This window comes from Aquila chrysaetos, chromosome 11, assembly GCF_900496995.4.
Source record: "Aquila chrysaetos chrysaetos chromosome 11, bAquChr1.4, whole genome shotgun sequence".
NCBI classification, from domain to species: Eukaryota; Metazoa; Chordata; class Aves; order Accipitriformes; family Accipitridae; genus Aquila; species Aquila chrysaetos.
The window spans coordinates 7,208,533-7,222,899 of NC_044014.1; the positions used below are offsets into that span (position 1 = coordinate 7,208,533).

The 14,367-nt window shown below is 44.6% G+C and overlaps 1 protein-coding gene across 4 annotated transcripts in view; it reads left to right on the top strand.

Annotated features, from left to right (window-relative positions):
- The window catches only part of LOC115348602, a 125,582-nt gene that overhangs the window by 37,491 nt on the left and 73,724 nt on the right, over nucleotides 1-14,367 (top strand). For 3 of the 4 annotated variants that reach the window (XR_003925868.2, XR_005933540.1, XR_005933541.1), the window contains exon 1: nucleotides 3,474-3,870. The exons of the other annotated variant lie outside the window; for it this stretch is intronic. The gene's annotated coding sequence lies outside the window, so the exon portion shown is untranslated. Of the gene's footprint in view, nucleotides 1-3,473; nucleotides 3,871-14,367 lie in introns of those variants that run through there. 4 annotated transcript variants of the gene reach the window in all.

A 14,367-nucleotide genomic window follows, 5' to 3' on the forward strand; every position in this document is an offset into this window, starting at 1 on the left:
CATTTCAGTCTTCACTCTTGGTGAGGAAGAGCAGAGTTGGGCAATAGCTGGTGTGGCTGGAGGTGCGGGGCCAAGGTGCTGCCCACAGGGCAGGGATCCCCCCGGCAGAGCATCCCTGTGCGCAGGAGGGAGGCTCAGCGGTGCCCACAGCGCTGCCCGTGAAAGTCAAGGCCATCGCTGTGATAGCCTGATGACAAAGCTTAATTACCCTCCGTCTTCAAATCTTTCCAAAAGGCTGTGATGCCTACAAAAATGGGATGATTATAACGGCCATTCTGCAAGGAGCCAAGGTTAATCTATAGAGATCATACGCTCGCACATGGTGATGTGTTATTTGTCACGTTCGCCGTGCCCGTTTCACCGTGACCTCTTCTCCCTTTGTTTGGCTTTGTCTCCTACCGCGTGCACCGGGGAGGAACAGCTTTCTCCGAGTCCATGTGGCATCTGCCCCTGCCTCCACTTCTGGGTGCTACAGGAGTAATAAAAAAACCCCTCAGTGCCTGCTGACTACTTCCCCAAATTCTTGGGCTTTTCATTCAATTGCTCCAAAGTATCAAAAAAAAAAATAGTAATGTTTGGATCCTGTTTTACAATATTTTTGTGAAGGAGCCGACTGCACATGGCGTGTGCTGAAGCTGATTTTGAAGGGATGTAAGACAAAAGTAAAATGGCAGTTGAAGATTATGACTAGAATTTACTGGAAATTTAATTTGGTTCAGAATTTTTTATTTTAATGAGAAAAGATGTCTCTAAAAATTCTGTTTTGGAAGAACTGGGATATAATGTTACAGCTTACTGCTGCCTGCCTCCAACTCAAAGGTTTTAGTCAGTTTTAATTTCTGATTGTCTCTGTTCCTTTTTTTTTAAATGTTTTTAATAAGAAAAAATCCATAGCGAGAGTTTCAGTCTGTCAATAGGGTCATTTTCCAAGACAAAATAATTCAGAAGGATGGTCAGTACTTGGCAAAACTGGCATCTATGAAATGAGCAGACAACAGAGAGCTCATATGTGACTCCAGAGCTCAGCAGTTAAATGGTTGTGTCTCCAGCTTGGGCCAGTGTATTTTGTACAGTCACCGCAGGGAGAAAGCGATGGGGGAGGAGAGGGCAGAGGCTGGTGCTAATGTTTTTAATTTCTCATTTACTATCAGGCAGCACCATATGGAGCAGAATGAAGCATATAGAGGAAGGAGGGATGGATGGCATTTTTCCCTTGAGCTTCTTGTCAGAAGACAAGGAAAGTGAATTCTCTGCAGGTAGCTTGAGCCTTGCCAGAAAAGTGGCTTTTATGATTGCTAATGGTGGTGAGGACATTTTTTTAATCAAATGTGTGGGCTTTTGGATTTTTTTGTTGTTGTTCTTAATAGGGTGAGTGGGATTGACTTATGCCACTCTAATATTTTCATAATGTCAGTGCATTATTTTCTTACAGCATTCAGAAGTATGCTAGGTACTTGTCACAATCAAATATTATTTATTTGGAGACTCAGTAGGGTGCCCAGGCATCTGAATGCCTCTAAAAGAAACACTGCTGCTTTGACTGATTGTGCAATGGCACTTCTCCTCCCAGCTGCATCTCATAATCTCCGACTGCCAGCAGACCTGTGGTGAACAGTGACTCTTTCCCCTGCTCAACTGCTTCTCCTCTGACATCTCTTCCTCCCACAGGTTGCATCGGCTTTTTTGCAATGACCACTCAAAAGCTGAAAGCTTTGCACTTGCTCAAAAGGCAAGGGCTTTGAAACTGGGGGGAGGGAGGAGAAGAGCCTGCCAGAAAAGTGATGCCCTTGACAATCTTGTGTTGTAACTTCTGTGCAGAGGGTACTTGAGAGCTCGTGGGAGCTCTGAGCTCCTCTGTAGCACTAGGAAGGCACAAAAGATGCAGGTATGAGTAAAGGCTTGGGACAAACTTTTCAATAAAGCATCTCCTGAGGGCTGCTTTTGAACTGTGACATCCTGAAACTAAAGCTATGCCTGGTCTGTGTGAACCAGGCTGCTTTGTGTCAGCAGGGAGGCCCCAGCAGAAAACCCCTCTAGTCCCTTGGCGATGAGACCAAAAATTGTGTGTGTTTGTGTGCATGTTTAGACACACAGTGCTCATCCAGCTTGCTAGTGCCTCTGCCAGCAGGGTGCCTCTCGAGCCTCAGGGAGCAGATAAATCTATTGGCACGGCTACTTCAGCTCCCCTCCAGCCTCACGCACCCTCAGCTCAGCATGCTGCAAATTTAAATGATTTAGAAAGCATTATTTGCCAGCTTCCCTCTTTAATGGGTATTAGTGTATCTTCCATCTATTCCTTGCGCTGAGGTCATTGTTTCATAGCTGCAAGGCTATGACCTTGTGACTCCAGCTCTTAATTGTGTTTTAAGACTGCTTTCCTTATCCATAACGGACTTGCAGCACAGTCAAAAATGAAAAGCGATGTTTGTAAAATATTGGGTTGAGGTTAGCTCAAAAAAACCTCCTGAACCCTCTCTCATGAGTCTGACTTACAGCCCCATTGACAAAAGATACGCATGCACATGTCAAAAATGTTCTTCTTGGTATGGTTTTGAAATGGAGATGTACTTGATGTCCAAATATTGATCTTCCTTTAGAAGTTTTACCTTCTATAATCCATTCTCAAAAGCCTCACCGTGTTCTTCCCAGAGGTAAATAGACATTTAAAACAGGTCCTTGTATGCTGGGGGTCTTGGCTGTTCTGTGTATTCAGGTCCTTTGAGCAGCAGCATCTGCCCACAGATATTTGAAAAAGTTCTTTTAATGGAGAGGGTGGTAAAGTGCTGTGATTTGTTTCAAGTTTCTGCTCCCCCCATGCATCCTCTGTAAATCTGAAAGACGCATAGATAATCCTCAGTGAGAGATGGTGGAGGAGTGTCTGGTGCTCCTCACAGGTGTGCCCTGGGGGAAATTAATACAAAAAAACCCTAGGAAAAAGCCTGGAGTGGGTACTAATCCTGCCCTGATTGGTCTTGCAACACTTCAGACAAGACACAGTCCTTCTCCTCCATTATGCGATGGGGACTGTCTCCTGCAGATCCCAGCACCTGCCTTGGTCACGGCATTTGAGACTTTTCTGGCTCCTTGTGCTGTATGATTAATTGCTGGTGCAGGGAGAGCGCATGAGGGCCCATGTCTTGTGGCCCCAGTCATGGCTCACTGTCCCAAAGCAGGCAGTAGTTGGTATGCTTGGATATTAAACACGTGGAAAGCTACTGTCAAGCTGCATATACGTGTATTTCTTACCACTCACTGGTGGCTGTCTCTTCATGCTTATGCATTACATCCTGGAGCTGGTATTAAGGAACTTGTTTTCCTTTGCTAAGAGAAGTGTATACAGAGGAAACTATCTCCTGATCAAAGCGGGAGACTCAGTTTCAGGGTTTCTGATTTGTCTTCCCTTTGAGTTGACTATTCAGTACCTTATTTTTTTAATGCTCGCACTGCAAAACAGATGCAGTACCGGAGTTAAAGCAGTGCGGTGAGTCATGGTGCTTTACAGGCTCAGGAAACACACACCAGGGTACCTGATGTGGATATTTTTGAAGGTGAGGGAGATCTGAGCTGAATCACTGAATGTTTGCCAATGCAAATTTGTTAAATCTGCTGGGAAGTGTTTAGCGTACATGCTGAAACTCTCAAACTTCCAAATTTGTGCAGAAGAAAGGCTTGTTTGGACTCATCGCTAATCTGCGAGAGGTGCTCGCTTCCCTTGTCCGGCTGGCAGCCTTCCCAGGCAGCGCATCCAAGTCCTGAGGCAGCAGTCGCAGATCATGTCACCTCGGGGAAAGGACCTGTGCTGCGCACAACGTTTACGATGGCAAGGGAGGAGATTGGAACGAGGCTTTCAAGGAACCTAAGAGAAAGGAGGTAGGTGACCTTGAATTGAAAGCGTCTTTATCCTATTTCTAATCTGAACCTTGCTGGATCAGGACTGGCTGAAAATGATTCTCTTCTGCTGGTTGCTCAATGGCCTGTGTGAAACATAATTGACAGATTTGGCCACGACGTTGCCAAGTCTTCAGGCTCCCTGCGAGTAACACAATTCTGGCCCCTGCTGCGCAGAGCCTCTCTTACTGTAACGTGAGGCATTGCTTACTTTCTGTGATATTTTGGGGGAGGAAGGCAGTTTTCTGCCCCACACAATGACTCACAGCTGAGAGAAACACAAAGCCGCAAGCTCACGGGCTAAGTTTAGTCTGTCGTTTAGTTTGCTGCACGCATCTCATGAGACCGCTTTTGTACAATTTGTAATAACACTTGTCCTTCATTAAGATAGCATTGTGGTTTTTTTGCATAATAGAAAGTTATGCCAGATGATGTTAGAAATAGGCTGCAGGTGCTAGAATCATCCCACCTAGCCGTAGGTGCTCAGATGAGGTGGGTCTCAGCTCCTTGTAGTCAGAGGAGAGAGGCATTTGTGCTTTGAGAGGGTGACATTTTTGGGCTCTGCAGAGGGACCGCTGGGTCTCCATTGTCAATGGGGAGAGAGAGGGGTGACGAGGCTCCTAACTTAGGCTCCTGGGTGATGAATCCGCAATTGCACTCGGTGAACTTGAGCTGAAAACGCTAATAAAACAGAGGGCCCTCCCTGTCACTTCAGTCATGGGCTCTCGGAGGGGAAATGACGGAGGTGGCTGTGCCTCACTTGGTAGCAGGGGATCTACGTGGCTCTATTGGTATTTCCAAGGAGATTAGGACAAGGTGTTAGCTCCCCTGCTGTTGCTGGCCCAATTTTTGGGGACGGGCTTTTCAGGTCAGCTGGAATCTCTCAGCCTTTTCCATCCTTGAGACCCGGACTCAGTTCCTGCAGATGATTTGTATGCGCTCATTGCTGCATTTCACTAGCGGTTAAATCACAGCCTGCCTCCAGAGGCTGCGAGCAGAAGGGTGACCACTGGTTTTGGTAGCTCAGTGTTTGCTTGTGGTGACTCCTGTTACAGACTGGCTCACTTAGGGGAAATTTCCCCAGAATTGACTTCAATAGAAAAAGTTTGACAGTTCCGTGCTTCAGGCTTACAATTTGCTGGTGACTTCTCAAATGTATTTTACAAAGAGGGTATAAGGGACTGTGGCATCATTGACAGGATGCACATATAGAATCCCATCATGGGAGCATGGGGCAGGAAGCCCCGATTCAGCCAACGGATCCATCAGGCGCTATCACAGGGAAAGTGCGGTGTTGAGATAGGACTCTGGATATTGTGCCAGTGCTGGTTTTACTGCAGTGCTTTCCATATTTAACGTGGCTAAATGAGGCTGTCTCTTTAGGAGTGCCTCTGTAAGAATGATGCTTCCTGTGTACCTAGAAACTGCCTAGCTCTGCTTGGGTAAGGTCTGAACAGGTAAGACTAGAAAAGAAACTATTTTTTGAAGCAGCAGGTACTTTCTACAACGTATGAAGATTTCGCTTGGAAATGGGGCACATCTTAGGCATTGCCAAAGAGTTCTGTAGTACTCAAGGCTGGTTCTCCAGTCTGAGCCTCGACTGGTTCAGTTATATCTAGACGTTCCCATTCAGTGGATGTTTAATATAAAGTGAATTTGCATCTAATTTCCAATTCTTTTTCCAGTGCTACTGTCTGTTACATTCCCCTGAGACATTTACCTGACCTCTAAGTTGATCCAGTCTCTCTTTCTGGAGGTGAGGCCTTGCTGCATTTCACTAGGGATCAAATGGGGCAGCAGTCTTCCAGGGGTTAAGCATTTACTGCAGCTAAGACATGTGATTTGATCAAAGGTTTTATCCCATGGTGTGAAAATACTGCTTTCCTGCTCTTGCCCCAGGAGCGTAGCTTGGGCACTGCTTGCTCCCTGCACGCAGGGTTTCGAACTGGCAGTGGGAGAAAAAAAAGTGGAGGTGGCAAAACCCACTAAAGTAGCAGAAAGAGCAACAGGTAATGAGAGGGGAAACACAGTTGCTTTGCAAAGTCTTGAAAGATCTTTGGATGCCAGAAGAGATGGCCGAGAAGCGATAAATATCCTGAAGGGCAGACAGTGAAGTCCAGCCCCATTGAGCACCACGGCTCTCAGTGAAGCCCTTCATTACCACCTCCTCGTTGACATCTTCTTCTTCCTCTTCCCAAGGCAGCTGACACAAAGCAAGTTGAAGGGACGGCATTTTTCCACAGATGCTACTCTGCTGACTGCTTAATTTAGCAGCGCTTTGGCAATTCCTCAGTGCCCAAAGCTGTCAGAAGAAGCCTCCGTGCGGTGAGGGGAAAAAATAAACAAGTCAAAGGCTTCATTAGGGAACGAGTCCATCAGTCGTGGCTGGGGGTGAAAGATGAAGCCCTTTGCTTTCCTGGGGCTCCATAGCAGGTTTTCCTGTCTTGTATCCTTTGCATTTGCCTCACCTTGGAGTTGTTGCTGTTGACCCTGGTGTAGCTGCCACACAAGCATAAATTGGATGAGAGCTAATTAACTGTCAAAACCCAGGGCAAAAGACAATAAACCCCTGCTTCACCTCCTGGTGGGTTTTAGTCTTTTCTCTTTGATGTGACAGCTTGTGCTCCGTTCCTTTTGCAAACAACTCACCATTGCAGAGGAAATGCAATACAGCAAGGCAATCACTTATCACCAGTGACAGCAAATAAACATGAAAAATGGGCTTTGAAATACTAAAGGACAATGATCAGAAAGGTTTTTTCTTTCATCCTAAATCATGATGTTTAGCACTCAGCTGTAGTATTATAAGTTATTTATAAATGTCTTGGCTTGTTAGGAAATGTATGTTTTTATATAAAGATAAATAATGTTTTTAATCAGATGATAAATGTACATGTTCTGCATGGGGAGGGGGGAATGTGGAGAAACCAAGGCAGACTCAGTGTAATATCCTCATATTTATGGGGAGGCACCTAACCAATGAAAATATTGCAAAGTGACATTTGCTTCTAGGCATGTGTAAAACAAACATGTTTATATTGCAAGAAAGCTAATCAAAATTTCTAATGGAACGATTTTCTAACAGAAAATGCAGTTTCATCAAAATCAGCATGTCTTACTGAGAGGTGTCAATCGCACAGATATTTTCAACTGAGGAACATTTTTGTTTTGCTCTGAAAAGGTAGAATTCTTGTTTCCATGTTTGTTTGGATTCTTCACATAAAATGTTGATACACTTTAGCAGGATTTAATTTGTTACATTGCTTTGAAATTCTCAAAACAAAATGTTTAAATGTATCAATACGGATGGGTTCAAAACTGGATTTTTTTGGATTGTCCCTTCATGGGAAATTTTAGATTTTTTTTTTTTTTTTTTTGTTCTGATTCAGTGTAAAAACATGCCAAAATGTCAGTTTCTCATATGACAGAAATTCTGTTTTTCACTCGGCTCCAATTATAGCATTTGAATTTTGAAATTCAAAGAAGCTGAGAGAAACAGGAGGCAGGAACAAGATGTGTTAAAATCACCTTCCCCCCCCCCCCCCCCCCCCCCACATAGGCACATGAATCAGCTTTGGCAAACTCAGTGTTTTCCAATGTTGTTGTTGGAATTGGAATATTGGCGTATTATTATTTCCATGCTATTGTAGCCCTGTGGGGATGTATTTCTTCTGGGAAAGCTCAGTCCCTACACCTGAATGCTGGATGCAACCTCCTCATCCCACTGAAGCAGGGTTTTTTGTGGATTCTCATTTCTGCTGCTTTTTGAGTGTCTTGGGTCATTTTACTGATTGAGTGTTTAGAAGTAATGGAAGCTGCTGTTCTCTGCAGGTTCTGGAGTATCCTGCTGACTTGGGGGACCGTCTTATGGAGTTTCAGGGTCCTCTGTACAGTGAAGCAGCTGTAAGAGCTGCTCACAACAACTCCAGAACTGGGAGGGCTGTGAAGGCAGCAGAAAGCTGCTGTACCTAAAATGAACACCCCCCACCCCCCCCACCAAACAGCACTAATGGTGCATCTGCTGTGCTAGCAGCTTTTATTTAAAAACCATCCCCAAGTCTTCCACATACTGTTTAACAGGATGAGCATTCTTGTGTGAGATTTGTTTTCTTTACAAAGAAGTTGTAACAGGCTTTGGAGCAGTGTGTGAACAGTTATAGGCACATATATTCAAGGTTTGGTTTATCTTGCTCTGAGGTTAATAGGTGTAATACCTTTGGAAGGGCTTTTTGAAATGTAAAACTTTACCTTTTTTGTAAACACACAGGCAAAACAGAAATGCAGAAAAAGCCAGGTTGGGAACAAGGTTACAATATTGCCTCAGCACCCCCTTGCTACTGGGCACACTTCTGGGTTATTTCAACTGTTTTGAGGTTAGGGCAGCCTAGCTTAGAATGTCTTTAAGGAGGAATGTAAATCATGCTGGAAATAAGACTTTTGACAAATATGATGAACACAGATTTACTTCATATAGAATAATTTTGGTATTTGAAAATAAATTCTGTGCAACAAAGGCATTCTCTTACTTAATTACAGGATTTCGACAGGTTTTATTCCAAGAAAAAAATAATATCATCAATTGTTGTGAGCCAGCCGGAATAGGACCTTGTTCGTATACTCCTTTTCAACGCTATTTCAAATTATACTGTAGTAAATTTGGGGCAGCTCTACTGAGTTCACTGGGAAGTGACTTTGGTTTCATACAGGTGGAATTAAAAAAGTGATTTGGCCTGTTGCATTTGGATTTGTGTCTGATTTAAGACATCTGGCAGGTTAGCAGGTGTTAACACATTTGCTAATCTGAACTACCAGAAGTGGGAGCCCACACTAGGTAATGATGTTGGGGAAGTGATAAGGTGAGAGAGAGAGAAAGATGCTTCTTGGAAACGTACCAGTATATCCCAGGCTTTCCAATCCCCATGTCAGCATTGTTAGTGCTGCCGAAAGGTGTGCTGGAGGAGCCACCCAGCCCTGCCAACGTACCAGAGGTGGGACCGATGTAAGGTCAGTATGGATGTAGTGCAAACTCCTAACATAAATGTGTGGTACTATTTCCATCTCTTCAGAAGTAGGTTTATTACTACTAAGTAGCAATTGAGCTGTAGCTAATAATTAGGTCTGTTCCTAGCTATCAGACTCATGTGTGTTTCACTATAACAAACAAACCCTTAATGGTACGTGGGAGTTTGCATATGTCCATAAGCAAGTTGGCTCCTTGCATGACCTTTGGGACCTATTATATGAAGTCCTTGGCCATCCTGACATCATGCAACCCATTGCGCTGTCCTTCCCTACTTCATAAAAGGTTCTGATTTACTTTTGATTTCAGGGTTTGTTTTGCTTTTGAGGGAGGGAGGAAGACAGTATTTCACTGTGGTGAAAGAAGGAGGGTGAAACTGCCTACGTGGGTCTTCACATGTGATTTTTGTTTGGCTTCTGTGTGGTTTTCAGATGGATGGGGAGAATGAACTTGAGTTGCAAATGGTTCACAGTGTGGTAAATTGGCTTGCTGAGAGCTCCTTCTGAAATAAGCCCTCCAACACGGAACAGCTTCATACTGAGCATGTGTTCAAGTACGGGGAAACAATCCTGCAGCAGCAAAAAGCTCTGCAACTTTTGCACTGTCTTGTAAGGAACAGGGTTGTTGCGGTGCTGCGAGAAACTTGGGCAATGATGGTGGGAGGTGTCAGGGTCGGTGGGGTGTGCAGGCTGCTTGATAAGCCTTGAAGGCTGAAGTCCTGTTTCAAGGAACTGCAATTGTTAGAAATCAGGCTTGTCCGGATTTTATTGGCTCTGTTGGCTCCTTCAGGGTGACTTTTGGTAGCACACAGCTATTAAATGCAGAGAGTGACTCTGACTCCCAAACAGAAGAGAGTGATGAGAAGGCAAGGTAACAGGCTGCGAGGGCAAAGACGTGCCTTGGTAAAAGATTCCTTTAGCTGAATTGGAGTTGTGTTAAGTTCTTCCCTGAGGGCAAATACTTGATTTTATTTATGGCTGCTGAGTCGGAAGAAAGCCTTCATTTTAGACAGGTTTCAGAATTATTTCTCTTCTCTCTCCCACTTGTTTTATTTAACTAGCTGTGGCACTGGCTATCATTTCACATGATAAAACCACTTTGTTATAGAAATCAAAAAAGAAATCAACCTCATAATAAACTAAACTATCCTCCCATTTCTTGGTTTCCAAATCAGGTAGCTGTGGAAATGTTTATACCTCAAGCCTTTTAAAATTCCCAGCACTCCAGTATTTCCCTCCACATAGTCCCTATGTTAGACTCAAGCCTTTTTAAACACATTTATTTTCTGAAGATAACCAAAGAGTTTTTTGTTCCCAAAACCTTCATGTTCCAACACTGCTTGCAACTTCAACAGCAGGATAACCATGACAAGTAAAATTCCTCAGTAGGACTAACATTGGGAGGGGCTCTAATCTTAAACAACTAAGGATAAATGCTGCTTTTTTCCAGTTAATACTGACAAATGTTGTGCACTGTTTCTTGTTGTGCAGGAGCTCGTGTATGATGCTGGCTGCAGTAGGCTGTAAGTGATATTTCATGCTTTAACAAGAGCTAGAAGCCACTTTGCTCCTTATTTCTCTCTGCCCACAAAAAGTCTGTATCGGTGCTACTGGGCTGTGTAAGGACTTGACCTTCCTCTTATTAAAATCAATTGCTGACCAGAAGGTAAAGAATACCGAGCTTTACACCCCTTCATTATAGATGTCTTGGGTACCAAGGCAATGTCAGGAATCGCAAGGGACTGTCCACAATGACTCGCAGCTGCCATCCAGCTGGAATAAAGGGGGTCATTTGGTTTTTCAGATAACTGAGGCTGTTCAAAGCACTGCAGGTTAGGTCCTGAAGCCAGCATTGCTGCTGCAGATCCAACACCCTGTCATTGCCATGTGCTCTGCCGTCTGTCTTCAGGTTGCCATCTTCTTTGGCTGCTGAAGGGCTCCTCTTTCAAGTGCTGACCTCTGCCTTTGTGTCTACTAATCCAAACTGAGTATGAGGACCAGACAAGATAATGGTAATAAATAATGTAAATAGGAAAAATTGAGGTAAATGTGTGTTGCTGTTAAAATGGGCTGGAAAAGGGAGTGGGACTCCTTGGGCACTGATGTGACAGTACATCTGTCATTCAAGTGACACAAAAACTGAGCAGGGGAAGGGTCCTGTTCCTCGCAGCTCCTGTGGGTTTGCATTGGGTCAGCTCTTGGCTTTGCTTCAACTCAGGGCCTGCATGCCCCAGCCAGGCAGCTCCTGGTTTTGCTCCGCATGGGAAGTACCGGTCCTCCTGTATTATTTCCCGTGCCACCCTGCTGTCCCAGCCCTGTGCTCTTGCATTTGGCTTGGTTGCATCCACATTGAGCAGTGTTTGAGCTGCAGACTGATGTTAGTTGGTCAGTTGACCTGAGTTAAGATCTTGCCTTTGATGTCCTAGTGCAGCATGCCCCATCAAGGTAGGGTGACCCATTTAACTGTTTCTAGCCCTGCTGAAAAGCAGAAAACTTAAAACTGCCCTTTCCTTCCCCTGCCAGCTCCCATTTCCCCACTGACCCTCCTGTCGTTTCCTATTGACAGCAAATAGGTAGGATAATCATGTCCTTGGTTAGCAATATCTACCCTCGCGTTGCGCAGTGAGTCATGTCTGTACTTAGAAATGTGAGCAGAAAGCTTCAAATGGGCATAACATAGATAAGGGCAGAGCTAGAGAAATCTTGTTTTACATTCTTCCCTCCCCCCTCACCAGCATCAGTAATATGAGGAGCCCAAGCGACTGAGCTGCCGGGCAGGTTTTGCTCTTCGTCCTCTCTCTAACTTTTAGAGTCCAGGGGGGCATTCTTAAGACACCGATTTGCGCTCAGTTTTGCCAGATCCCTGCAAATGGCTCCACCAACCTTAGCCTGCTTTGCACGTCTGCCATCAGCACAGCCAGAATCCAGGAGCGTTTGTTCACTTCGATAGCGTTCAGCCTGCTTGGCCTCCCCTTCGGGCTACTCCTCTTTCTCAGCGCTGCAGGAGGTCACTGCAGCGTGGGGCTGGAGGGGGCTGATGATCTGGCATGTCGTGTGGAGCGGGCTGCAGAGGTCAAGCAATGGACTGATGAATACAGTATGGACCAGTGATTTGGGGTCTACGGTCTGCACAATAACATACTCGTAATAGAGCAGCACACCAGTCTGATTATCTGATGGCTTCCCTAATGACCTCTGTTCAAGACTCCTCGCTGAACCAGCCCTTGTGGCTGTCTAAGGTTTAGCTTTCTGCACCATTTATTTGTTGTCTGTTCCCACTTAAATTGCCAGTCTCGATGCCATATGGCTCACTTAATAGATAAATAAGCCAGTGTATGTGGTGTAAATATTTCCTTCCAAGTTAGATTGCAAATGAGGAAGTTTTATTTCATTGGAAGAAATTGAGTTTTTAAAGTAAGATTAACAGAAAAAAGTCTAGCTGAATACTGCTGTAAAGGACTTCATCCTGAAGCTTTTGAATTCCTGATACAGCCTCTTTTTTTTTTTTTTTTTTTTTTTTTTTTTTGAATAAACTGACTAGATTTTTAATTACTGTAGCAATGTTTAAGCCCGTCCTTTGGTAAGACTAAGATCTCTTGGGATGTTATAAATGGCAACAAAAGACCCAGCTCTTTCTTCAGGCAGTGGATATAGCAAAAAAATTTCAGGTTTAAGAGTACTAAGATTATGTGATATAAATGGTATAATGGAAAATACTAGGCAACTTGCAGTGCATTTACTGCTGTACAACCTCATATCCTCAGTTCAAAGCTTAACAAAGCAGTAAAGGCTAAAACAACAACAACCCCTCTCTCCCATGAATGTGCTCTGGGAACAGCATGTAGCTTATTAAATTATTACAGATACTATAAAAGGATGTATCTCAAAGCTCATCTCTCAGATGTACTTGCCTGTATGTGTACATTGAGTTAGCTTGCTGGCAGGTTTGCCAAGAAATGCATATGGGAAGGAGAGGAGCGTCCTGATATTTACTGCCCTTAAAAGACTGAGGATAATGTGGCCCCATCCATTTCTTGAACCGTGCCCTTTTTCCACTGACTGCTTTAACCTGACTCTGGAAACAGTCGTGAGAACAGAGGTGTTTAGCTCGTGCTAAGGAGTCAGTGGGGGAAGAAAAATTTAAGGAGAGGGTGGATGGGTTCCAAACTTGTCCACTTTGCAGAAATCTGGAGTAAGACTGGTTGTTCAAGATGCAAGTAAGACACATGAACATATTTCAATGTTGTTTTAAAACCAAGTATTTAATGCTGTGCTATCTTCCAGAGCTTAGTGTTAAATGTTTTTTTTGTTTTGTTTAAGAAAAGTTCCCAGGTGTTCATGACTAAGCATGACTCCAGTACGGTCCCATAGTACCACTGGGTAGGCAGCGTTGGTGAACAGGGGGTACTGTGGCAGTGCCTCCAAGGAGACTGAAATCACAGGGCTTCCCCCCACGACACACCAGTGCCTTGCAGAGAGGGAAGATGAGGGAAGTAATATTCAGACCAACCAAAAAAAAGATCAAATTTGAGCTATTTGTGAAATGTGATGTAGCCTTAGGTGAGTTGTTAACATCTCAGTGCATGTAGGTTGCACTCAGAAAAGTAATAGTTCTTATCTAATGGAATAAATTGTCCCTGGCACTGGGTGGTAATTGAGAGTGAGAAGGCTACTGAAGTGCAAATATGAGGAGCATCCAACTCTTGTGCACTTTGGTGCCCTTGAAATTTAGGCTTCTAGTTCAACTATTGGCTTCTGAAGATAAACCCTCTGGCTGAGGCAGGCAGAGAATATTTCTGGGGAGAAGTGGCTGAAACAGCAGAGCTGCAAGAGGTTTGGTCTACTCTGCCTTTGAGAAGCCAAAAGGTGGCTGCCTGGGCTGCTGCAAAAACCCACTTGGAGTTTGATCTTGGAAGTAACAGTGACTCTGTTCGAGGGAGATGCAGCCGTGTGCTGCTGAGGTGCACTACTGAGGCACGGTTTTATCTTGTTTGAATGGGACGTGCAGCTGTTTTGCGTTTCTTGGGATTTAGCCATGCAGGATTTTGCCACTTACTGTGAGCAGTAAATGCTGCGAAATGGGGACCTTGGCAGGTAGCTGGGGCTGTGTTTGCAGCTGAGTTACTGACCTGATACTGTCTTTGCCCTGTCTGGTGTTGGACGGGCTGAAATTAGTGTCAGTTTTATCATCTTTTGTTCCTTCTCCTGGGCACACACAGCTTCCAAGCGGTGCTGGTACGAGTAACGCTGGGTTTTGAAAGCAAATGTCCCAGAGGCTGTGCTTGCTGGCAGGGAGCCGGCTTCCCTGTTGGGACTGGTGAGCAAGGACTACCCGGCATAGCTCTGTGGTCCCTGTACCAGCTGGGAATGTGCACTCCTGACACCAAATTCCTGGTCTTGTTTCAGTTACAGAATTAAAAGCGTGGTGGTGGGGAGGAAGAATCCGCTTCTCAACACGCT